The sequence below is a fragment of the Pongo abelii genome, chromosome 4 (assembly GCF_028885655.2).
Source record: "Pongo abelii isolate AG06213 chromosome 4, NHGRI_mPonAbe1-v2.0_pri, whole genome shotgun sequence".
NCBI classification, from domain to species: Eukaryota; Metazoa; Chordata; class Mammalia; order Primates; family Hominidae; genus Pongo; species Pongo abelii.
Window position 1 is genome coordinate 98,962,364 of NC_071989.2, and position 24,610 is coordinate 98,986,973.

Consider the following 24,610-nt stretch of genomic DNA (forward strand, 5'->3'; position numbering starts at 1 on the left):
ACACTAGCCCAAAATGGATAATTTGAGACTGTCTTGGGTAAAACAGACTACAGTCACTCTAGTCAAGACAAAAAAGAAAAAAGAAAAAGAAAGCAGGACATTGCATTTTATTTCCAAATCCAAGGATTGTTCTTCTAACCAAATCAGGCTGCATTTAGAGAGATGGGTCACAGTTAACAAAATGATTTCTGTGTTTCATGGTGTACTCCCATTTCCTTGTTTTATTTATCTTCCAAGTATGTTCTTTTATAGAAGTACATTTTATGGCAACATCAATGAGCAAGAAAATGTCTTAGGGAAAAGTGTCCAAGATAATAAAGGTTCTGGAGAAAAAGAGTCATTTGAGAAATGGGGTACATGATTTGTATGAAATCTGACCTCAAACACTGTAAGGAGTGTCATTTTTAAGTAGGAATGGGCACGTGCTGAACTCAACGGAGCAGAGCATAAACAGATAGACGTTTTTAAAATCCAAGGAAGCAAATTTTAATTCCACACAAGGAAGAACTTTAACACTTACTGGCAACAGAATAAGTTGCTGAATAGGATAGAAAATATATCAATATGGGAAGTATGCAAGTAGAAGCTCAGTAGCCATCAGTAGTGTTACAGAGGAATTTTGTTTGTTTGTTTTTGAGACAGGGTCTCACTCTGTCACCAAGGATGGAGTGCAGTGGCACAATCACAGCTCACTGCAGCCTCAGCCTCCCAGGCCCAACAAATCCTCCAATCTCAGCCTTGCAGTTAGCTGGGATGACAGGCGTGCACCACCATGCCTGGCTAATCCTTAAATCTTTTGTAGAGATGTGTTGGGGTAGGGGGAGGGGTTGGTCTCCCTATGTTCCCCAGGCTGGTCTCAAACCCCTGGGCTCAAGCAATGCTCCTGCCTCAACCACTCAAAGTGCTGAGATTACAGGTGTGAACCACTGCGCCCAGCTTCAGAGGAGTTTTGATGCACCAGGTGGCGCTGGTAATTTAAGGTTCTCTCGTGAAATTGGTCTTTTCACCTGGCCAGCATCTTATTCCTTCTTCTGGTAACAGCATCCCATTGTTCTTTGTTGAACCACCTCTCCCCCATTTCTACAAGGTATGGTAGAGCTAAAATCATCCTCAGCTTCCAGAAATGGGCATCTGATCCTTATATAGACATTCAGTGACTTTTATCTCCTTGGCCAAGAAAGGGTACATGGTCCATGCTCGGAAAATTTGAAGCAGTCCTAAGACTTTTAAGGAAACTGTTGGGAAAAAGAAATTTTTTCCTTTACAGGTTGCTGAAAGGGTAAGAGGTAGGCCCAGAACTTCTGGCAACTATCTTGCTAGCAAGTGGGGGAGGGCTTGCCTGAGAATGACACCAATACAGAGGAAACTATAGCCAAGCAGTGGAGAGAGGGAGACTGAGTCCTGGCTCTTTTTTTAGCCCATACATCTAATAATGTCTGAAGCCAGATTAACCTCTGGATTTTTAAGTTCTGTGTGTCAAGACATTCCCTTTCATATTTAAGCCAGTTTGAATTCAGTTTTTAAAAATTATTTGAAACAGAAAGAATCCTGAATAATACAGTTCCCTTCCAACAAAATAAAACTTGATTATATTAACATGTACTCTATATATCTAGCTTGGCAGATTTCTAGTAATTTCTAGTAGATTTCTAGCATTTCTAGTAATGCTTTGATGGTAGTTAGATGCAGTTACTTGCTATAAGTAATTGGAAATAATAAAACCTCATTGTTTTAAAAGTGAGTATTTCACATTGATATAGACAATCTTTCCCGTTTCATTTGAATTAATGAGATGTTGCTGCACAATATGTACTTGGTTTATCTTATGCTGGTGATCCTCAACCTGGGGTTCCTAGAGGTGGTAATGTTAATGAATGCATTTTACTTAATATTAAAATATTTTAAAGTACAAGGTCCATGGCTGACTTTTAAAAATAAATATTTTTAAAGGGGTTGTTTAAAAAGAATTTTTAAAAAGGAATTCATAACAGTGGTAAAATATTGGGAAATGCCTCAACAAATGCTATGGTAGTTGATATCATGGTTTCTAGCAACTCTAGTTGGAGTTAAGCAGGAAAGGAATTTATTAAAAGGATAGTAAGTAATTTGTAGACACATTGGCAGGGCTGGAGAGCCCAATTTCAGGATAAAATCTGCAAGTTTCACACTAAGTTTAGCTTTATTGTTTATAAGAAAATAATATTAATAGGTGACTTTGCCATAGTCACAAGAAAAAAGACGCCTGTTCTTGATTTCTTCCATCACTAACCCTTAAAGTCCAGTTCTGAACCTAACTAAGTCTCATGACAATAAACTGTCTTCAAGAGAAGCTGTTAAATGTCTGGCATTCTTAGCCTCGTTAGCGATAGACTCTTTTTGCCCCACACCAAGATTCATGAGTAGGAATTCTCAAATAGAGTATAGAATGGGACTTGGTTGCCACACAGCCAAAATGAATCACGAATGTCCACTATAAGCCAAACTTTTGGCAGCTCAACACCAACTTACAAGCTTCTCCCCATGCTTAAAGTTCCAGGAAAAAAAGTGTTCCTACTTAACTTAAAGTAACTATTCTTCCTCATATAAAAGGAACCCGTTGAAGCTTCATCCAGATCAAAATTCAGGCTTTCTGGAAGATGTCCAATTCTTCTGGAATTGTGCCATGGTATTGTCTCAATATTCTGTAAACTATGGACTAATTTGTAAAAGCCACTATTGATAAAGAAATAATAGAACAGAGACACAGTGTAGGAAAAACAGTTAAGATTTATACATATATACATGAAAGAAAATATGGGTAGGTGTTACAGTCTTATTTCTATAATTCGTCTTGGTGCTGTATTTGCACTGATGACTCAACTCCTCTATTATCAATTTCAAGTTTCTTTTTCCCTCAACCAAGGATTTACCTATACCTTGATCCTGAGAAAGCTGCCCCTTGATCATTCTTCCCATATTGGGTTGCTGTGGATTTCCTTTAACTTTTGATGCTGGACATGGCAGTATTAAGAAGTACCCCAGAGGATTGCTGGATTTCTACCAACACCCTTCTTGATCCTATTGTGTAATAGCAACACTGTTTCCCCATTATAGCTAGAATCATCATTTCTGTCATATCATAATCTTCTTTTTGACTTTTCATTCTGTGGTTTTAGAATTGGAAATGAAAAAGTGGCAAACTCAGCTTCCAATGCAATTAAGCCAGTGTTTACTTGATATCCTGTGGAAGCAACCCTCCTTTGGCTACTAAGACCCCCTAAACGAGCAGAGCCCAAGGGGACTGGAGTGTGATGCAAGCTTTTGTGATTCAGCCACTATGTGATTTCATGAGAGGTATCATTCCAGTTCTGCCCCTTAATTACCAAATTCATGTATTCAGGCCATGGAAGCATCGGTACCATAAAATTGTCACAGCTTCAGACCACATACCATATTTCATATGCTAGCACCACAACTGCATAACGTGTTAACTTCTGGCTGGCATCATAGTGGAATATTTGGTATCCTATCTCATAGTTTTATAAGGCAGACTGCTACCATGTATCATGAGATACATGGTAAACTCAGTAATCCCATCAACATTAATCCATTTTCTTATTTTTAACTTTCTCAATTAGAAGTTATACTGTATGGTACTTCTTGATGGAGAATACATTTAATAAGTCTATAAATGGTAATGCTGACAGAAACATATGGGGAAGAAAAAGCAAATACAGTAGTCCCCCCTTATCCATTGTTTTACTTTCCAGTTTCAGTTATCTGTAGTCAATAGTGGTCCAAAAATATTAAGTGGAAATTCTAAAAATAGACAACTAATCAGTTTTAATTTACACACCATTCTGAGTAGCATGATGAAATCTTGCACCATCCTGCTCTGTCCTGCCCTGGACATGAATCTGGACATGAATCATCCCTTTGTCTGATATAGTCACACTATACATGCTACCTGCTTGATACTGTATAGGAAAAAACATAGTGTATGTAGTAGTCCTTTGTCATGCTGCTATAAGGACATACATTTTATAAAGAAAAGAGGTTTAATTGACTCACAGTTCCACAGGGCTTGGGAGGCCTCAGGAAATTTACAATCATGTCAGAAGGGAAAGCAAACATGTCCTTCTTCACATGGCAGCAGGAAGGAGAAGAATGAGTGCCTAGCAAAGGGGGAAACCCCTTATAAAACCATCAGATCTTGTGAGAATGAATTCACTGTCATGGGAACAAGATGGGGGAAACCACCCCCATGATTTAACTATCTCCACCTGGTCCCTCCTACAACACATAGGGATTATGGGACCTACATTCAAGAAGAGATTTGAGTTTGGACACAGCCAAACCATATTATTCTGCCCCTTGCCCCTCTGAAATCTCATGTCTTCACAATTCAAAACACAATCATGCCCTTCCAACAGTCCCTCAAAGTCTTAACTCATTCCAGCATTAGCCCAAAAGTCCAAGTCCCAAGTCTCATCTGAGACAAGTCCCTTCCACCTATGAGCCTGTAAATTCAAAAGTAAGCTAGTTACTTCCCAGATACAATGAGGGTACAGGCATTGGGTAAATACACCCATTCCAAATGGGAGAAATTGGCCAAAACAAAGGGGCTACAGGCCCCATCCAAGTCCAAAATCCAATAGGGCAATCATTAAACCTCAAAGTTCCAAAATGATCTTCTTTGACTCCATGTCTTACATCTAGGTCACACTGATGCGAGAAGTAGACTCCCATGACCCTGCATAGCTCTGCCCCTGTGGCTCTGGAGGGTACAGCCCCCCTCCCAGCTGCTTTTATGGGCTGGTGTTGAGTGCCTGCAGCTTTTCCAGGTGCACTCTGCAAGCTGTCCTGTTGGTGGATCTACCATTCTGGGGTCTGGAGGACAGTGGCCCTCTTCTCACAGCTTCACTAGGCAGTGCCCCAGTGGGGACTCTGTGTGAGGACTCCATCCCCACAATTCCCCTTTCACACTGCCCTAGCAGAGGTTCTCTATGAGGGCCCTGTCCCTGCAGCAAACTTCTGCTTGGACATCCAGGTGTTTCCATACATCCTCTGAAATCTAAGTGGAGGTTCCCAAACCTCAGTTCTTGACTTCTGTGCACCTGCACACTCAACACCATGTGGAAGCTGCCAAGGCTTGGGGCTTGCACCCTCTGAAGCCATGACCTGAGCTGTTCCCTGGCCTCTTTTAGCCACGACTGGAGTGGCTAGGGCACAGGGCACCAAGTCCCTAGTCTGTACACAGCAGGGGGGCACTGGGCCAGGCCCACAGAACCATTTTTCCTCCTAAGCCTGTGGGCCTATGATAGGAGGGGCTGCGGTGAAGTTCTCTGACATGCCCTGGAGTCACTTTCCCAGTGTGTTGGCCATTACACTGGGAAATGTAATTCGGCTCCTAATTACTTATGCAAATTTCTGCCCTGGGCTTGAATTTCTCCCCAGAAAATAAGTTTTTCTTTTCTGTTGCATTGTCAGGCTGCAAATTTTCCAAACTTTCATACTCTGCTTCTTCTTGAATGTTTTGCCACTTAGAAATTTCTTCTGCCAGATATCCTAAATCATCTCTCTCAAGTTCACAGTTCCACAGATCTCTAGGGCAGGGGCAAAATGCCTCAGTCTCTTTGCATAGCAAGAGTAACTTTACTCCAGTTCCCAACAAGTTCCCCATCTCCATCTGAGGCCACCTTATCCTGGACTTCATTGTCCATATCACTATCAGCATTTTAGTCAAAGACATTCAACAAGTCTCTAGGAATTTCCAAACTTTCCTACATCTTCCAGTCTTCTTCTGAGCCCTCCAAACTATTCCAACCTCTGCCTGTTACCCAGTTCCAAAGTTGCTTCCACATTTTCGGGTATCTTTGTAGCAGCACCCTACTCTGCAGTACAAATTTACTGTATTAGTTTGTTCTCATGCTGCTATAAGGACATACATGAGACTGGGTAATTTATAAGGAAAATTGATTGACTCACAGTTTCACAGGACTGGGGAGGCCTCCGGAAACTTACAATCATGGCAGAAAGGGAAGCAAACATTTCCTTTCCCACATGGCAACAAGAAGGAGAAGAATGAGTGCCCAGCAAAGGGGGAAGCCCCTTATAAAACCATCAGATCCCATGGCTGCATATGATGACTCATGCCTGTAATCCCAACACTTTGGGAGGCTGAGGCGGTGGGCAGATTACCTGAGGTCAGGAGTTCGAGACCAGCCTGGCCAACATGGTGAAACCACATCTCTACTAAAAATGCAAGAATTAGCTGAGCGTGGTGACAGGTGCCTGTAATCCCTGCTACTCAGGAGGCTGAGGCAGGAGACTTGCTTGAACCCGAGAGGCAGAGGTTGCAGTGAGCTGAGATCGTGCCACTGCCCTCCAGCCTGGGCAACAGAGTGAGACTCCATCTAAAAATAGATAAATAAACAAATAAATAAAAGATAAAACCATCAGATCTCATGAGAACTAACTCACTATCACTAGAACAGGATGGTGTTGAACCTCCATGATTCAATTATCTCCACCGGGTCCCTCCCACAACACATGGGGATTATGGGAGCTACAATTCAAAATGACATTTGGTTGGGGACACGGCCATTCCATATTAGTGTATATAGGATCCATTACTGTGCAGTTTCAGGCATCCACTGGGGTCTTGGAACTTATCCCCTATGGATAAGGGGAGACTACTGTACAAATGCTATCCCAACTTAAAATTATTTATTTATCATTTTACTTATTTTTTATATCTTTCCCGACTGGAAGATAAACTCCCTGAGGACAAGAACCTCCTCTCTTTTGTGTGCCACTCTATTATAGACACATTCCTGTGGGAAATTATGATCTTTCAGACATTATTCATCCATAATTCAAAAAACCTTTGCACATGAAACAGCAGGCAAAGGTTTTAAAAGTACAAATTAATCAGAACAATAAAAACTTTCCAGGAAAATCAATAACATTTTAAGTTAGACACCGCTTAAAATACAACACTGCAGAGTAATAGATGGCATGGCTTTGTGAAAAAGAGAAAGACCTCGCCTTACGACTTACGATGGGAACACCTACAAAATTCTTTTTAATGGGCTATAAAAATAGATGTTCAAATATAGCTGCCTTGAACAATTTCTTTATGTGTTTATAGCTTTAACCCAGGGCCTCATCCTAAGAATTTTTGCTACTGATAATGAAGCTGTATTTTGTAAAAAATGAAAATGGTATGTACCTGTGATCTTTAAGGACGACAGTCTAATTAAGATTAGCAACTAGAGAGAAAGAAAACCCAAGCTAAACGTTTCTGTACTTTAGTAAATTCTAGCCTCTATGGTCCTAACAGCAATAGCATGGCCACTTTGAGTGGTGCTGCAAGGCAGTTGCTCACACACACACTACTTAGCCATGAATGGGTGGCTTGAAGCCACCAGGAGGACAGCTTTAAATTGGCAACATCATTTTCCTGATTCGACCCTGTGACTAAAGCATCCTGCTTTGGGATTTGGGTCAGTCAATCAGCAGGTATTTATCTGGTGCTTACTTTGTGCCTGGGACGCTGTTAACTCAGCAGAAAAACATAAGCAAAGACAAAAAAGTCAGAGGCAAGAGAAAAAAAGCCAAAATAACAAAAACCGAGATTACAAAACACTGAAGACAGTGTTAGTACCGCTGCAAGGAGAAAGAGATAATTTTATGTTTACAGATACAAGAAGTGAAGAATTACCTCCACCTAAAGTCTTTTGATTTAAATCAAATATACCTGATAAACATGCTCAGTGCATTGGAGACATATTTTTAAAACACATGTTTTAGTTGTTATTCCCCAGTGAGAAGTATAGGTGCAGCATGGCCTTTTATTTTGATAATAGACAATTATACGCATTACCCTTCCCTAAAAGTTCTCACTCCACTGAAACAGTTATTTGACAATGTTTATTAGCTCAAATATGAGGTACAGACAAGCACTATCAGATAGTCCCTAGAACTGTGACTGATTCCTAAATCACTCTACTGAAAAGAAAAAGGTGGTATCCAGTCCTGAGAGTCAGTCACTGTGAGGATCTGACATTTACATTCAGAGAGGATCTGACCGGCTATTGCAGCTACTTTCACATCCTTGACCTTCAAATCTTCTCCTCTGGCCTTGCATCCCTATTGTTGGGCCAGGAGAGACCAGATCAGACCATGTGCACACATCTGCAGAAATGTCACAGCCTCGAATATTTTACTTTATATGTAGGTCCAGTCCTCATAGCCATGAACCCTTGACATGTAAAACCGCTATGATTTTGTACCAGCAGGTATCTCAGCTAAGTTGCTGAGATGAGGTAGCCACTTACCACATTGTCTAGCCTCTTAGCAGTGGCCACAGCTCCTACCTCACAGAGGAAAATTGCAGTCAACAGCTGTATAAGCAGGCCATGACCCTTTTCTCTTTTCTACCCATCTCAGAGTTTGTTCCTCTACTAAATTCTTGGTTTCAAAAGCAGAGTCCCTACCCTCTCTTGCAATATTTTGTTTCATAAATTGTTTTCTCAAATATTATATTTCAATCTTACCTTCCTTCTGTCTATAAAACCATTAGCCTCATCTAATCTAAAAAATACAAATAAAACACTCTAACTCAACTCTGTACCCACTTCATAGTTCTGTACCCACTTCATAGGGGTTCACAAGAACCACTCTGTTCCTCTGCCCCCTCTCTCCTCTTTCACAGCCAAACTCCACGGAAGAATAGTCTTCAATCTCCAGCTACATTTCTTGATATTCCAGTTTCTCCCCAATCTCCACCTATTTTCCTTACATCTCAGTTTCCCACATTTCCCTGGCAAAGCTCATCCACGACTTTCCTATTGCCAAATCCCTGAAGGTCCTTTTAGTTCTCACATTAAATTATTTATGTTTTTGCTGTGGACAACTTGAAACTCTCCCCCTCCTTGCTTTCAGAGACATCAACTTTTCTGACCATTTCTTGTGTTCATTACTGGTGCCTGCTTTTTAAATGTTGGTTTTTTTTTTTTTTTTATTACTCTAAAATGTTTGCCTGGGAAATTGTGCTGGTAACTTTTAGATCTACATGTCCTTCTCTACCTTTTAGATAACTAGTCCGTATCCTTCCCCACATATCCAATTGCCTATTCTTCTCTCCATCTTGAAGTCCCAGCTAAATTAAACTCAACAGATTCTAAGCAGAGTTCATCTTTCTCTCAAAACTTCCTCCTCGGTCTGTTGTCCTTATTTTAAGAAATGTCATCACTACTTTTATCCCAATGGTTTCTTGCCTTCCATATTTTAATCTAGTCTGTTCCCTCTGCTGAGATTACACTTTTGTCCCACTTGTCTGCCTATGAATGCTTCCTCAACTTCAAGCTTGAGAATCACCTCCCTCATGGAGCTCTCCCAGCCTGGCCAGGTAAAAGTGACCACTGCTAGCTGCCTGCTACCATCCTTAAAGAGATACCCCAAACAGTATGTGTAGCACTGAATTATGAAGGAGGAGCATGTTTTAGGGAGAAAGAAGAGCACATGGAAAAGCCCTACGATAAGAAGGAGTTTGGGCTTTTGAGGGACCACAAGAAGCTCTGTGGCTGGGTGGAGCACTAGGCCAAAGGGACAGTGGCATGAAACCTGCTAAGATTGTTGGAAACTTGAGGGATGGTGGAAGAATGGAAAAGGGAGGTGGGGTCCCAGTCACTCAGGACCTTGCAGGCCATGGTAAAGCTTTTTCCATGCTATTCTAACTACCATGGGAAGCCAAGGACATTTCTAAAGCTGGGAGTGACAAAATCCAATGTAGACTTTAAAATGACCTCTCCAGCTGCAGTGTGAATAGATTTCAGAGAAGCAAGATTGTTAAAGAGGTGACTAGTTAGGAAGTCATTACAATAATCCAGCCGGAAAATGATAGTCACTTAGTGTGGAGTAGTAGTAGGGATGACAGAGAACATAGTCAAAATTTTTGTCAAACTTTCTCGTACAAGCAAACAAATGAGACTATGTTGCTTGATTAAACTAATAATCAGTTTCAGGATGTTCCATGGTCATTACTGGCTGCATCCTGTGACCATCTGGAGACCAGAATGACCAGCCAAGCCCCTATGTCTTTGCACACACACAAAAACAACTTCTACAGAATTAATTGGCATGCTCTACAAAGTTTGCTGTGTTCTTTGAACTCTCTTGACCTTGGGAAAATGCTTTTCTCACAGAAACCTTTTCAGCCAATTGAGCTTGGACTCTTCTTAAAGGTCACATGGACTCTTGTATTGGAAATATTATTTGTACATTTGTATTTCCTTTGTTAGTTCCAGAGTCTACATTCCTCTCATAGAGCAAACAAAGGCTAAAGGAAGATCAATGAAGAAGAGAAATGAAGGACATACTGGAAATAAACTTCCTGAAGAAACTACATGGGAAACAAATGCCACTAAAACTACTAGGTAGAAATAATATCTATATGCCAGACACAGCAATAAAAAAATTGATAATCACATACGGACAACTTTCATGAGATCTATGTGCCTAGGAACAGAGTAATAGGTAGTGTCAGAAGATAAAATTACAGCAAATTAAGTTTAAAGATTTCAAATGGCTTAGTTGTGATTCTAGAATCAGGCAACGCTCCATCCCATAAAATAGAATAAGTGTTCCAACGAGTTGGATTGAGGAGGTTGGCTTTATAGACAGAAAATGAGCTGAAGAAGGCTGACATAAAGAACAAAAAGAGACTGATCATTTCAAAGTTACTTTCCTTGTAAGACAGGGACAGGGAGACAGAATAATAAAGAGAGAACTGATTGGTTAACACCAGTTTACTTCAGATCACTCCTTAATGGAAGGATTAAAACAAGAGGAACTTCATTATCATGCCAATTGAAGATTGCAACAGGCCTGTTAGAAAAATTAAGCTATTTGTCCCTCTTGATTTCTTGGAAGACCAGATAATAACTCAGTTTTAGTTTGGTGAGTGTGGGTAACTCCATTTGTGGTTTTTAGTCTAATCTGCTGGGGCCTAGTGCAGGAGTTAATGGCCTCCTATAATGTTTGTTTAACAACTTCCCTCTTTTGATGAGGTTCTCACCCAGGTGAGAGTGTGATCAAAACTGAAGGCATTGGCCAGGTGCGGTGGCTCATGCCTGTAATCCCAGCACTTTGGGAGGCCAAGACAGGCAGATCACCTGATGTCAGGAGTTCGAGACCAGCCTGGCCAACATGGTGAAAGTCCATCTCTACTAAAAATACAAGAAAGTAGCCAGGCATGGTGGCGGGTGCCTGTAATCTCAGCTACTTGGGAGGCTGAGGCAGGAGGAACACTTGAACCTGGGAGGCTGAGGCTGCAGTGAGCTGAGATCACGCCACTGCACTCCAGCCTGGGCAACAAGAGCGAGATTCCATCTCAAAAAAATAAAAATTAAAAAAAAAATTTTTAAATCAAAACGAAAGATATTAACACTACTCTTAGTTACCATCATTCTGGGTTTCCAGTCTCAACATGTCATTGGTAGGTTACAGTGTTCTCATGAAAATGCATTTCTTTGCACTGAAGGAAAACCATTTGATATTTGACAGATAGCTGTGTGCAAAAAGTTAAAACTTTTCAAGAAAAAATAATGCACCAGGCAGACTATTTGTATGACTATTAGGAAGACATTACCAAGAGTTTGGAGTATGCTCCTAAGCCAGGGTCTTGATGAATTGAACCACCTAAAATTGAATAGATCAAAGAATGAATCAGATGAGGATCTACCCATTTTAACCAAGTAGCCTGATCATTAACTTTTTGCAACTGAGTCTCCACAATACCCTATGTATTTATCTATGTGCAACAAGAAGTGTCATCAACTGCACAGATTCCTCCCTGTTCAATAAATAGTAGGCAGCAATTCTATCATCTAGCAACATAGGAAAATGTCAAATTAAAGCAGAGAATACTAACTCTATAAAAGAGACCGCTAGTACAATGTGAACAAACATCGTGTTAGGAATGTTGCTAATGTTACCCGTTAGGTACATTCAAAGATCTCTTAAGTCCTGTAAAGGTTTAGGTTTGAGCCAGCCATGGTGGTACATTCCTAAATTCCCAGCTACTCAGGAGGCTGAGGTGGAAGGATTGCTTGCGCCCAGTTCAAGGTTGTAATGTGCCATGATTATGCTTGTGAATAGCCACTGCACTCCAGCCTGAGCAACATAGCAAAACCCTACTTCTTTTAAAAAAAATGGATTTGACATGACAGATCCAATGCTTTGTTAAATTATTCACAAAAACTACTGACTGAAATTCTAACTATAGCATTATCCTGTCAAGTGAAAGAGATAAGCATAAATAACCAAAAATTAAGAAGGGTAAGAGTTGTCTGAGCTCAGGCATTTCAGACCAGCCTGGGCAACATGGTGAGGCCCCCATCTCTACAAAATATAAAAGAAAAAAAATTGTTAAAGAAAAATAAGAAGGGTAAGAGTCTTACTATGATATGGAGTCTTGTTCCTCTGGTTTTGTGAAAAGCTATCCACAGCATGAAGTCAGAGACTCATCCTAATTTGCAGTTTGAATATCTTCAGTTGTGGCATCAGACGTTCTGACAAACTATCTGTGTGGCTCAAACATCAGGCATGAGACTTGTCCCTTGGAATGTATATTGAATTGTCAAACTTTGGCTACAGGGTTTCAGGAACAGAGCAGTTCTCATTCTTTGTTGAAGGGTTGTACCCAGATATTAGAGAAAACTAGAAAGAATTTGGAATCCAGTTTACAGATAGATCATAAAAATTCAAAGGCTATAAACACGGCTATAAGCAAATAACAGATGTACTGTACTTTTCTTCTGAAACATAATTTTTCTCTCTACAGTTATCCCCATTTTTATTAAAGATAATCATGGTAAGACCAATATGATTGTAAAATAAGTTTAGCCTCAAACTTGGCCTGATATTTACATAAGTGCAGCAAGAATAGCCATATAAGCTCACTCCTTTTAAATTTGTTTTACTGTAAATTTTCACAAGAAAACTCAAATTGGACTTTTAAAAACCTCTTTATGCTAGGAAGTCAAACCAAGGCAGATATCAGACTTTGCCTACAGTATGTAATATCTTGAAGTTCTCTGGCCTGCCAAGAAGTGACAACTGTTTATTCACTCTCTGAAGGGTTGGGAACTCCTGAAGCCAGGCATTCTATGCACATTTTCAAATATGACATTCCAGTCAAAGCCTCAGTAATATATTCAATACTTCAACTGTATCTTGTTAAAGGGTACAGTTAAATTCTTATTGAACTTATTATGTAAAGACTCATATTTAACATAAAAATAAGAATACTTACCAATAGTTTCTGAATTTTGGAGAGATCAAGTAGGGAAGAAAAGCAAATGTTTCCATTTTTATGTACAAAAGAATACTTTATCAAATTGCTGTAAGCTGTACATAGCTGAAAAGAAAAAGAAATTCCTTAAATTTGAAAAACAAAACATGAAAAGAACCAGCATTGGCTCAAATTTTTAAAAGCCATAAAACCTCATACGTTTTCTTCTTCAGTTCATTCAGTCTAATGTAATTAATTTTTGCTCTGTTTAATCTCGGTTAGCAGCTTCACAAATCCATCAGTTTTGTTGTTATTGTTGTTTTTGTTGTTTTGAAACAGAGTCTCTCTCTGTTGCCCAGGTTGGAGTGCAGTGGTGCTATCTCGGCTTACTGCAACCTCTGCCTCCTGAGTTCAAGCAATTCTTGTGCCTCAACCCCCCAAGTAGCTGGGATTACAGCGCCACCACACCAGCCTAATTTTTGTATTTTTTCAGTAGAGACGGGGTTTCGCCATATTGTCCATCCAAGCTGGTCATGAACTCCTGACCTCAAGTGATCGGCCCACCTTAGCCTCCCAAAATGCTGGGATTACAGGTATGAGCCACCACACCCAACCCCATCAGTTTTTTCACTTGAGTTTTAGAAATTCTTACCCAGTTTAATAATATCTCAGTTATCAGAAACCTGTACTTGTCAGAATTCGTTCCATTCTTTTCATGAACCTCCTTGAAGATACAATGCTTTAAGATTGCAAAAGCCTTTCAGAAAAGCATCAGAATAAAGCAATTAACTGCAGGCAACAAGACATAAAATGGCCATGGCTCAAAATCTGATGAGCGTCCATAGTGACCCACTTGACAAGGAAATTTGTTTTTTTCTGTGGTGTACAACACTGGAACATAATAACCAAAATTATTACTGATAACATCATAATTTTCGAAATCTCATACAATTTTGGAGCACATGTTAATAATATGTCCATACAAATATAACTCAAAGAAGGTTAAACATTTCTTATTTGACAATATTTCTTATATAATTTAACATATCAAATAAGCCTACTTCAGTTTAATACTTCTTTTATGCATCATTTGAGAAGTTCTAGAACCCTGTGGAACATCTCAAAGTTAGTTCAAGGTTAAAAAGACTTAAACTGAGAATTTGATTTGGGGAAGTAAAATAAAGGTTTCAAATGCTTGATCAAAAATAGGATCACACGGCCAGGCATGGTGGCTCACTCCTGTAATCCCAGCATTTTGGGAGGCCGAGGTGGGCAGATCACTTGAGGTCAGGAGTTCCAGACCAGCCTGACCAACATGGCGAAACCCCACCTCTACAAAAAATACAAAAATTAGCTGGGCATGTTAACACACACCTATGGTCCCAGCTATTCAGGAGACTGAGGCAGGAGAATCACTTAAGCCCGGGAGGCAGAGGTTTCAGTGAGCTGAGATGGCGCCACTGCACTCCAGCCTGGGGGACACAGCGAGACTGTCTCTAAATAAATACATACATAAATAAATGAAACTTTGAATAATATTTTCCAATTCTGAATCTGACAAGTCATTCTGAACTCCATTTTCAAATTCCATGGCCTTTCTATAACTAAAACCACTTCTGTGTTTCCTTTTCTTTTTTTCTTCACCTAACATAATGGTGTGCTGGTCATGTTTAACCAGACAGCTCTCCAGGGTAAACCAACAACAATAACAACAACAAATCCTGATTTATTGTGTTCACCATTTCTGTGGTATAACTACTCCTGTCTACCACGCCTGATTTCAAACTATCAAAAGGACATCACTAAATGTGGAGTTGGAAAGACACGCTCATGACTGGTTCTCATTAATCAGTTTACAGAAGCTCCAGCACACCATTGATATAACATACCTCTTTACATCCCACTGCAAGGCATACAGAATTTGGTCTGTGAAAAATTTTTATTTAACTGTTTAAGGCAGCTTTGGGGGTTGTAGTTGAGGAGATTGGACATAAGATATTTAGATCTGGGATCTAGTTCATAAACAAGACAACTGCCAAGGTACAGTTAATAGTGTTAACAATGATGATAATTTTCTACCTCAAAGGAAAAAACTAAAATTTTATTTGAATTAAAAATTCCTAATATGTAAATTCCCCAATATATATTCTAAATTGACTATTATTTTTCATTGAGAAGTAAAGGCCTTATGAAATTTTTTTCTTGGCATTCCTGTACAGAAATACCGGCTAGTTTTCTATCAGCTGGCCAGCATGTGATTAACATAAAAGTTTTATAGACATAGCAATATTTAACTATAATGACTTCGGGTTTTTTTTTTTTTTTTTTTTGTCAAAGGAGAAAATTGTGTTTTTCTTGACTATAACACAAAATAAACTATTTTCAAATTTTACACAAAATCCCCAACAATAAGAGTTTTAACAATCCTGGTAAACTAGGTTTAGAAATAGCAACATTTTAAACCTCCAAAATATTATACAATACATTAAGTCCATCTCATGCTTATAAATTACACATGAAATTATATGAAAAAACAACTTTTTTTGCCATTACACAGATACGCTGTGACTTTCCAATCATAGTCCCTGTATAAGCCAGAGAGAGAGTAGATAGCGGATAGTGGCCTTCGACCACACATAACTTGTTTAGTTATACATGCACACACACGCATGCGTGCAAGCTGTTTTGGAATTTTGATTAGGATTTTATGAAATCTAGAAATCAGTTTGGAGAAAATGATATTTGTATAGTATTGAGTCTTCCAGTTCATGAGCATGACATATCCCTCTGTTGATTTAGGCCTATAAAAACTTCTCTCAACAATATTTTATATATTTATGCATACGGGTCTTGCACATGGCCAGGTACAGTGGTTCAGGCCTGTAATCCCAGCACTTTGGGAGGCCAAGGTGGATGAATCACTTGAGGTCAGGAGTTCAAGACCAGCCTGACCAACATGGTGAAACACCGTCTCCACTAAAAATACAAACGTTAACCAGGTATGGTGGTGTGTGCCTGTAGTCCCAGCTACTTGGGAAGCTGAGACAGGAGAATCACTTGAACCCAGGAGGCAGAGGCTGCAGTAAGCCGAGATCATGTCACAGCACTCCAGCCTGGACAACAGAGCAAGACTCCATCTCAAAAATAAATAAATAAAAAGACCTTGCACATCTTGATTGGCTCTAGGCATTTTAAATTTTTATGATGTTGTGAATTTTATATTTTCAAACTTGTATTTTATAAATGCTACTGATGTGTCAATACAACTGATGCTTGCTCTGGGTCATTTTAGATGCCTTTTGCAGATTAGGAAAGTTCTTATCCATTTCTTTTTCTTTCTTTTTTTTGAGATGGTGTCATCTCTGTCACCCAGGTTGGAGTACAGTGGTGCGATCTCAGCTCACTGTAACCTCCACCACCTAGGCTCAAGTGATCCTCCTACCTCAGCCTCCTAAGTAGCTGGGACCATAGGTGCATGCCACCATGATCAGCTAATTTTTTGTATTTTTTATAGAGATGGGGTTTCACCATGTTACCCAGGCTGATCTCGAACTCTTGAGCTCAAGCAACCCACCTGCCTCAGCCTCCCAAAGTGCTGGGATTAGATAGATAGCACACCTGGTGTCTATCAATTTCTAATTTGCTAGAAGTTGAATTTAAATCATGTATGAGTATTGAAATTATTAAAAGATATTTCTGCATCTTTTGAGATGATCAAATCATTTTTCTCTTTTATTCTGCAAGTGTGATGAATTACATTGGTTAATTTTCAAAAGTTAAGTCAATTTACATTTCTTTAATAAACCCCACTTGAATGTAATATATATGCTTACATGGTAGTATTGTTTAATTCTATATGCATATTTGTCAAGAACTATGAAAGATATGAGATTTTACTCTACTTGCAAGCTAGCAAGTTAGCCTGCCATAATTTCAGGGATGCAGGCAGAAGCTACAACATTCCTGAGTCAAAGATGAAGGACATTATTACTCATGGCACAGGAAGAAGTGTGAGCTTTGTGTTTGTGTCAATTCTCCTCACCCCCCCAAAAGCCCATTGGGGTGGCATGGAGTGGTCCAGGTAGATACTACTAGGCACATAGTGTATTTGCATCATAACTGAGAAATCCTGAGCAGACAAAGTTACTCTGCTTTGGAGGGAGACACTATCTCTACCCCAAAGCTCCTTGCTGTACAAACATTCATTTAAAATAGTCTGAAACAAAACTTTCAGTGCCCTTGCTCACAAATCATGCAGAAAGTCCTATAAAGAATTGTCTTCCAATAATATTTAAATTACACAAGATACGATGATTATTATATTTAGTCAACTTCCATTTAGGTATGCCCACATATTTACCTTTCTCATTGCTCTTCTTTCTTTCTTGAATAGTTGATCTTCCATTAGGAATGATTTCCCTTCTGCCAAAAGAAGTATTTTCTTTATTGTAGGTCTGCCAGAGATCAATTATATCAGTTTTTGCTTAAAAAACGAATGTCATTATTTCATCTTCATTCTTGGAGGATATTTTCCCTGTGTATAAACTATAGGTTATCTTCTCTGGGTTCTTTGGAAATATCATCCCATTGTTTTCTGGCTTTCATTGTTTCTTTTGAAAATTACTATGTAAAATTGTTTTTCTTGAAAGTAATCTGTCTTTTCTCTTCTGGCTGCTTTTAAAATTTACCTTATTATTGTTATTTACATCAGTTTTACAATGATGAGCCTAGGTATGAATTTCTTTTTATTTATCCTTAGGAATTATTGAATACAGCCTTATTGTTCTTTATCAACTTTGGAAGATTCTTAGCCATTATTTTCTCAACTATTGTTTCTGCCCTATTTCACTCTCCTCTACTTCTTGGATTCCACATGTATATCATATTTTCTCACTGTAATCTCATCATTTCTCTCTCTTTTTTGTCTGCCATTAATTGTGATATATGATTTTCTGCATATTTTCTTCTGTCCTACCATTCAGATCATAGATTCTCTCTTCAATTGTGTTTAGTCTGCTGTTAAATCCACATATTTTGTTCTTAATTTTAGTTACTGCATTTGCAAATTCTAGCTTTTCTATTTGATCCCTTTTCAGTTTACCATGGTTTAATATTTTTAGCTCTCAGCTATAATTCCAAATCTTGTCTTTTATCTCTATGAATGTAAGAAAGCATAGCTTTTAAAATCAATATTTGAGGACCCTAATTTTTGGAGTCTTTGCGAGACTGTTTTTAGTTATTTTTCATGAAGTTCTGTCTTCTTAGAGTCTTGGTTATTTTCTATTGTGCATCAGAACTTGTGTTTTAAAAATTATATGTTGACATAATTTGAGGTCTAACATAATGTTAACTTTACCCAGGAAAAAGTTTGCATTTGGGACATTTGGGATCTCTAGCAATCTGGAAACACTTAAGATAATTTCAGTGATAAAAGTAATTTGGAACTGGGCTACAGTCTTTGAGAGAGCCAGTTGGCTTCTACTTCACCCTCATTCCTGGCTATAGTTCTTTGGAGTTACAACCTTATGTGCAAAGAGTTTGATAAGCTTCCACTTGGGAAGGACTTTTATACCCCAGATACCTTTTCTGGAATTTTCAAATGTCTCTAGGAGAAAAGCAGCCTCAATCATAAGGCACAAGTCTCTTGATTTTTATTTTTTCCAAATCCTGAACTAATTATGCCCTACTTCTTTAGCTTTCAGATACCTTCAAATGGATTTTCCCCCATCTTTTCTATTAAAACTCAGTAGGAGGTTTGGTCTGAATTACTAGTTTGTCACTACTGGAAATGAACATCCCTATTACTTAATTTTTGTTGCTGTTGTTGTTTTTAATCTCCAGATACTAAATTCTGATGTGTAGTTATTGTTGAAGAACATGGAGTGGAAGCAAGCTGTCATGTAACATTACTTGTCCCCCACTTAAGCCACATACACATACCACCACTATCACCACCACCACTACAACTGTAACAACAGATGTGATTACTCTTCAGGATTCTAGTCAAGGCATGCAGCAGCCGGGCCCATACGTCAGCAGTAAAAGTTGATTGGGACTGACAGGATTGGAATGGGAGGTGGAAAGGGGTGCCAAGGGAAGCAGAATAGACAGGAATTGGGTAATTTTCTGGGGCAGGTGTTGGGTAAAGTGGTGGTTCCACACCTACAAATTTGTGCTGCTCTGCTAAGTTGTATCAGGAAAAAGGAAGAGAAACAAAAAACAGATGTACTTTTTCCTCTAGGAAGCTCAACTCCTCTATACGTAAAGTTGTTTCCCTGTAGTAGCTTAACTCCACCACTAGGTCTCCAAAGATGGTGATGTTCCTTGCCACTTGGCATCATTGATAAAGAGACTAACAATTAGAATTAGAATTTCCTCATTCAGTGGAAAAATCCACGCTTAGCACCATGTTATTTCAAGCTGCATGATAGAAGAATGATATTCACTAAAAAAAAAAAAAAAAAAAAAAAAAGGCCAATACACTTTGCTTTTTAAATTCTTTCTGATGAGACATTAAACTCATATATGACCAAATTTCCAGCTTTCCATTTTAGGGACTGTCAATCAGAAACAGCACTGAGGAGCTAAATGTGGTCATGTCTGCACTCCAAGCCTGCTAAAAATGTTTTAGCTTCCAAACAGACAGAGTGACTGTTTCGTCAGCATGCAGCTGAGGGGTGAATGAGGACAGCCAGGCTGGGTACACTGCCACAGTTGCCTGTGCATGTTCACCTCACGTCATAGGCTTTCTTTTCCTCCAATGCACTCAGTCTTTCCCTCCTTTCTGCTTAACAAGCACTCATACATTTAAACTTAATTGTAACTTCTTTGTATATCTGTGTGTATACTTGGATGTGTTTTATATCTCTTTTCTAGAGATAAAGTTTATTAAGGGTAGAGATTGTGTCTTCTTCCCTTATAATTAAAGTGATCTGACCACAATAATGTGGATTATGGAGCAGGGCTACGATGCAGTTAGTTAATCCCCTCAGCTAGACTGAACTGAATAATTTCACTATGTGCATGGAGAACTCTGTTAAACTAGAGTTATCACTGAGCCACAGACATTTATTGAGCACTTTCTATGTGTCTAGAACTATCCTAGATTATGGAGAAAAACACAAAAAGACTCAATCTTTACTTCTAATGTGATCACATCCTAATTATAACTGTGTTTTAGGGAATAAGGCGGTGTGATGAAGACCACAACCATATACATAAGTAAAACCAACAATGATATTTGAAAACACAAGCAATTTTTTTGGGGGGACTCCAAAAAGACTTCTGAGAAAAGATTACATATAAACTTTTGGTGGTTACAAGCCTAACATGAGGGCAAACAGTAATAAAGAACTCCAAGCACAGAGAACAAGACATGTACAGATTAAAAGGTGAGAGAGAGGACTATATGTTTGGGGGTTAGGCTAATGGGTTTCATGAAAAAAGCACAGAAGAACAGTAAGGGTCAGAGTTTTAATGCTTAACAAAATCTGTGGATATCTCCCAGAAATGTAAGTCCAGAAAATTCATCTTATTTCTGTCCTGATAATTCTCAAAGCATCACCATACTGGTTCCCAAACTAGCTCACAGCATGTCATTAACATAAAACAGCCTTGGAGCAAGGATGCTCAAGGAATCTGGAAATCAATTCTCCTGGTTTGAATCAGATTTGACATATTATAAGTTCAAATGCAATAGATGGGTTATAAACTATTTCACTGATTTCTTACACATTTTTTTCATTTCATTTTGCAAATTTATACTTTCTAAATTCATTAGAGTCCCTAGAGCGCTCCTTGGTGACAGAGATAATGCTATGTATTCACCAATTCCTTTTCCTTGGCACACAAGAAGACTATATTTCTTGACTTCCTATAAATTCATTTTTTATTTTATTTATTTATTTATTTATTTCATTTTATTTTATTTTATTTTATTTTTTTTTGAGACGGAGTCTTGCTCTGTCGCCCAGGCTGGAGTGCAGTGGCACAATCTTGGCTCACTGCAACCTCCGCCTCCCAGGTTCAAGCAATTCTCGTGCCTCAGCCTCCTGAATAGCTGGGACTACAGGCATGCACCATCACACCCTGCTAATTTTTGTAATTTTAGTAGAGACAAGGTTTCACCATGTTGCCCAGGCTGGTCTCGGATTCCTGACCTCAAGTGATCTGCCAGCTTCCATCTCCCAAAGGGCTGAGATTACAGGCATGAACCACCGTGCACGGCCTCTTGGCCTCATATAAATTTAGATTGGGGCAAAAATCTGGCAATAAAACATAAACAGAAGTGTTGCCTTGAAAACATCCTTCTTAATCCTACAATTCTTCCTACAGATACTTCTGTAATGCCTTTGAAAGCCAAATGTTCCAGGTACTGGAGCTCTGCAACGTAAGTGCCCAAAATACAAGACCACCGCTTGGAAGAGAATTTCTGGGAAGACCTGAGTATTCCATAAAGAACTGTGATGTGAACAAGAACTAAACGTTGCTGTGTACACCATTGAGATAGCTTACCTTATCCCCACTGCCTGAAGTGGAGGTGGGATGCAGTGGATTGAAATCTACAAATTCTAGGGGGTCTAAAGCTTCAGACTTAATGGTTTAGTACAAATGATAAAACATAGGCCAGGCGTGGTGGCTCACACCTGTAATCCCAGCATTTTGGGAGGCCGAGGTGGGCAGATCAGGAGTTCAAGACCAGCCTGGCCAGCATGGTGAAACCCCGTCTCTACTAAAAATACAAAAAACAGCCAGGGTGTGGTGGTGGGCACCTGTAATCCCAGCTACTTGGGAGGTTGAGGCAGGAGAATTGCTTGAAACTGGGAGACAGAGGTTACAGTGAGCCGAGATCGCCCCACTGCACTCCAGCCTGGGCAACAGAGTGGGACTCTGGCTCAAAAAAAAAAAAAAAAGATAAACACGAGGGCCTATTAACTATTGCAATTCTTATTTGAGACCCTCCTCCAACCAGAAACAATTTTGTTCTCTTTAATGAGGCAAATAAGAAAAAGGAAAATAGTAAAGAAACTTGCTTTCCTTGGTCTTAACTATGGATGAGGGTGAGAGGTCTCTCTCGGTAATATGTAACCTCAAGTGGCCCTCAACCTGAACTTAGGGTCAGAATTTACACTCTCTGTATGGTTCAAAGTGCCCAAACTAAAAATTTACATTAAAATGGTTCTAGGTTGGCAGTGTTTCCAAGTGGTACTGATAGAAGAACTTGTAGATGTTTTAAATTTAGGTTGCAAAGAGCTTTCACAGATAAACTTCCAAGGAACGGGAGTACAGATTGGAAAAATCTCAAAACAACAACAAAAGAAGCCACGGAGAGCAAGAGAAACAAAAGCAAAAGGAAAGCAGAATGGTAACAGAAGCAAGTCTGCAAAGACATAGATTCTGAAATGATAATAAGCATGTTGAATGTGTTTAAAGAGGTTATTTTTGGCCAGGCGCGGTGGCTTACGCCTGTAATCCTAGCACTTTGGAAAGCCGAGGCAGGCAGATCACAAGGTCAGGAGTTCGAGACCACTCCCCAAACATGGTGAAACCCCGTCTCTACTAAAAATACACAAAATTAGCCAGTCATGGTGGTGCACACCTCTAGTTCCAGCTACTTAGGAGGCTGAGGCAGAAGAATCGCTTGAACCCAGGAGGCAGAGGTTGCAGTGAGATGAGACTGAGCCACTGCACTCCAGCCTGGGTGACAGAGCTGGACTTCCTCTAAAAAAAAAAAAAAAAAAGTGGCTGATAATATTCTGGAATTGATAAAAGACACAAATCATCACATTCAGGAACATAAGAAACCCAATGCAAGGTAAACAAAACCTACACTTAAACCCATCCTAGATAAACTGCAGAACACCAAGACAAACAAAAAGGAAGATTTGTCTACAAGGACGAAAAGGATGAGAAATTTGAATAGGAATCTGAAACCAAATGGGTTCAACACAATTCAGGAAGCTTCATACTCTACAATGACCGTAGAGGAATTAAAAAAGCAATGCAATGTATGCCTCCAAACCCACAAACAGCTCCCAGTAATTGTGTCTGGTAATTTTGGAAGTGGGAATAAAGTTGGGCCTTCAGAAGGAAGATTGAGTCAATGTTTAAGAAGTAGTTATATACCCAGAGTCTGGCAACTCCTTGTAGTCAAGGGATTGCCATTTTCTTACTCCAGCACAACACTGAAGGTTCATCACCTAGAAAGAATAGAACAGTATTTCTTGACTAGAGGGCACAGGGCACTGTGAGAGCAGGCTACCATATTGAAAACAGATTAAATAAAATGGGTACATACTAAAGATTGAGACACTACCATTTCTCCACCAGCCTTCTGACTGAAACATTAGCCACCAGTTTTTACCTGCAAGGCAGGAGAATGGAAGACTCTCTTCCAGGTCTCATAAAAATACTTATGGGCACTATAAGATATATATACATAGATCTTATATTATATATGTTATATATAACATGTATGTTATATATAATATAAGATATACTATTGTCAGGGCTTCCCCCAAAAAATGTTGCAGCCAAAACATCTCATAATAAATCTCCTGGTCAGTAAGTCCCATACATGAACATGGAACTCTAAATTATCTTTTTTTTTTGAGACAGGGTTTCACTCTGTCACACAGGCTGGAGTGCAGTGGCACAATCACAGTTCACTGCAGTCTCCTCCCTTGGGGGCTAAAGTGATCCTCCCACCTCAGCCTCCCTAGTAACTGGGACAATATGCATGAGCCACCACACCTGGCTAATTTTTGTATTTGGGGTAGAGATGGAGTTTTATCGTGTGGCCCAGGCTGGTCTTGAACTCCTGGCCTCAAGTGATCCACCCACCTCAGCCTCCCAAAGTGTTGGGATGAGCCACCATGCCCAACCCAAATGATCTCTTTAATGCCCCATTTTTAGTGAGAGCAGGCGGCTAAGGATCACTATGAAATACTGAGGAATATGTGAAAGAGAAACCAAAACAAAGAAACAAGAAAAAACAAAATGTTCTCAAGGAAACGGAGACCGTGCAAAAAGAAGAAAAATAATTTTTAAGTTGCTTATGTCTTCAGAGAGATAATATAGAGCAGCCATAAAAGAATAGGATACTTTGTTAAAAAGACAGGAATAAAAGAGCTATAAGAAATTATAAATATGGGCAGGGCATGATGGCTCACACCTGTAATCACAGTACTTTGGGAGGTGGAAGCGGGTAGATCACTTGAGGTCAGGAGTTCAAGACCAGCCTGGGCAACATGGTAAAACCTCATCTATACAAAAATTAGCCAGGAGTGGTGGCTCATGCCTGTGGTCCCAGCTACTTGGGAGGCTGAGATG

The 24,610-nt window shown here is 39.4% G+C and overlaps 1 long non-coding RNA gene across 2 annotated transcripts in view; it reads right to left on the bottom strand.

Moving 5' to 3' along the window:
- Positions 1–24,610, bottom strand: part of LOC100938916 (uncharacterized) — a 106,459-nt gene that overhangs the window by 18,512 nt on the left and 63,337 nt on the right. The window contains exons 5-8 of one of the 2 annotated variants that reach the window (XR_008525377.1): positions 17,640–17,701; positions 13,301–13,405; positions 12,447–12,705; positions 11,636–11,685 (exon numbers count right to left, since the gene is read on the bottom strand). This is a non-coding gene — a long non-coding RNA (uncharacterized LOC100938916). Of the gene's footprint in view, positions 1–89; positions 11,686–12,446; positions 12,706–13,300; positions 13,406–17,639; positions 17,702–24,610 lie in introns of those variants that run through there. The other variant, XR_008525375.2, reaches the window with a different exon arrangement.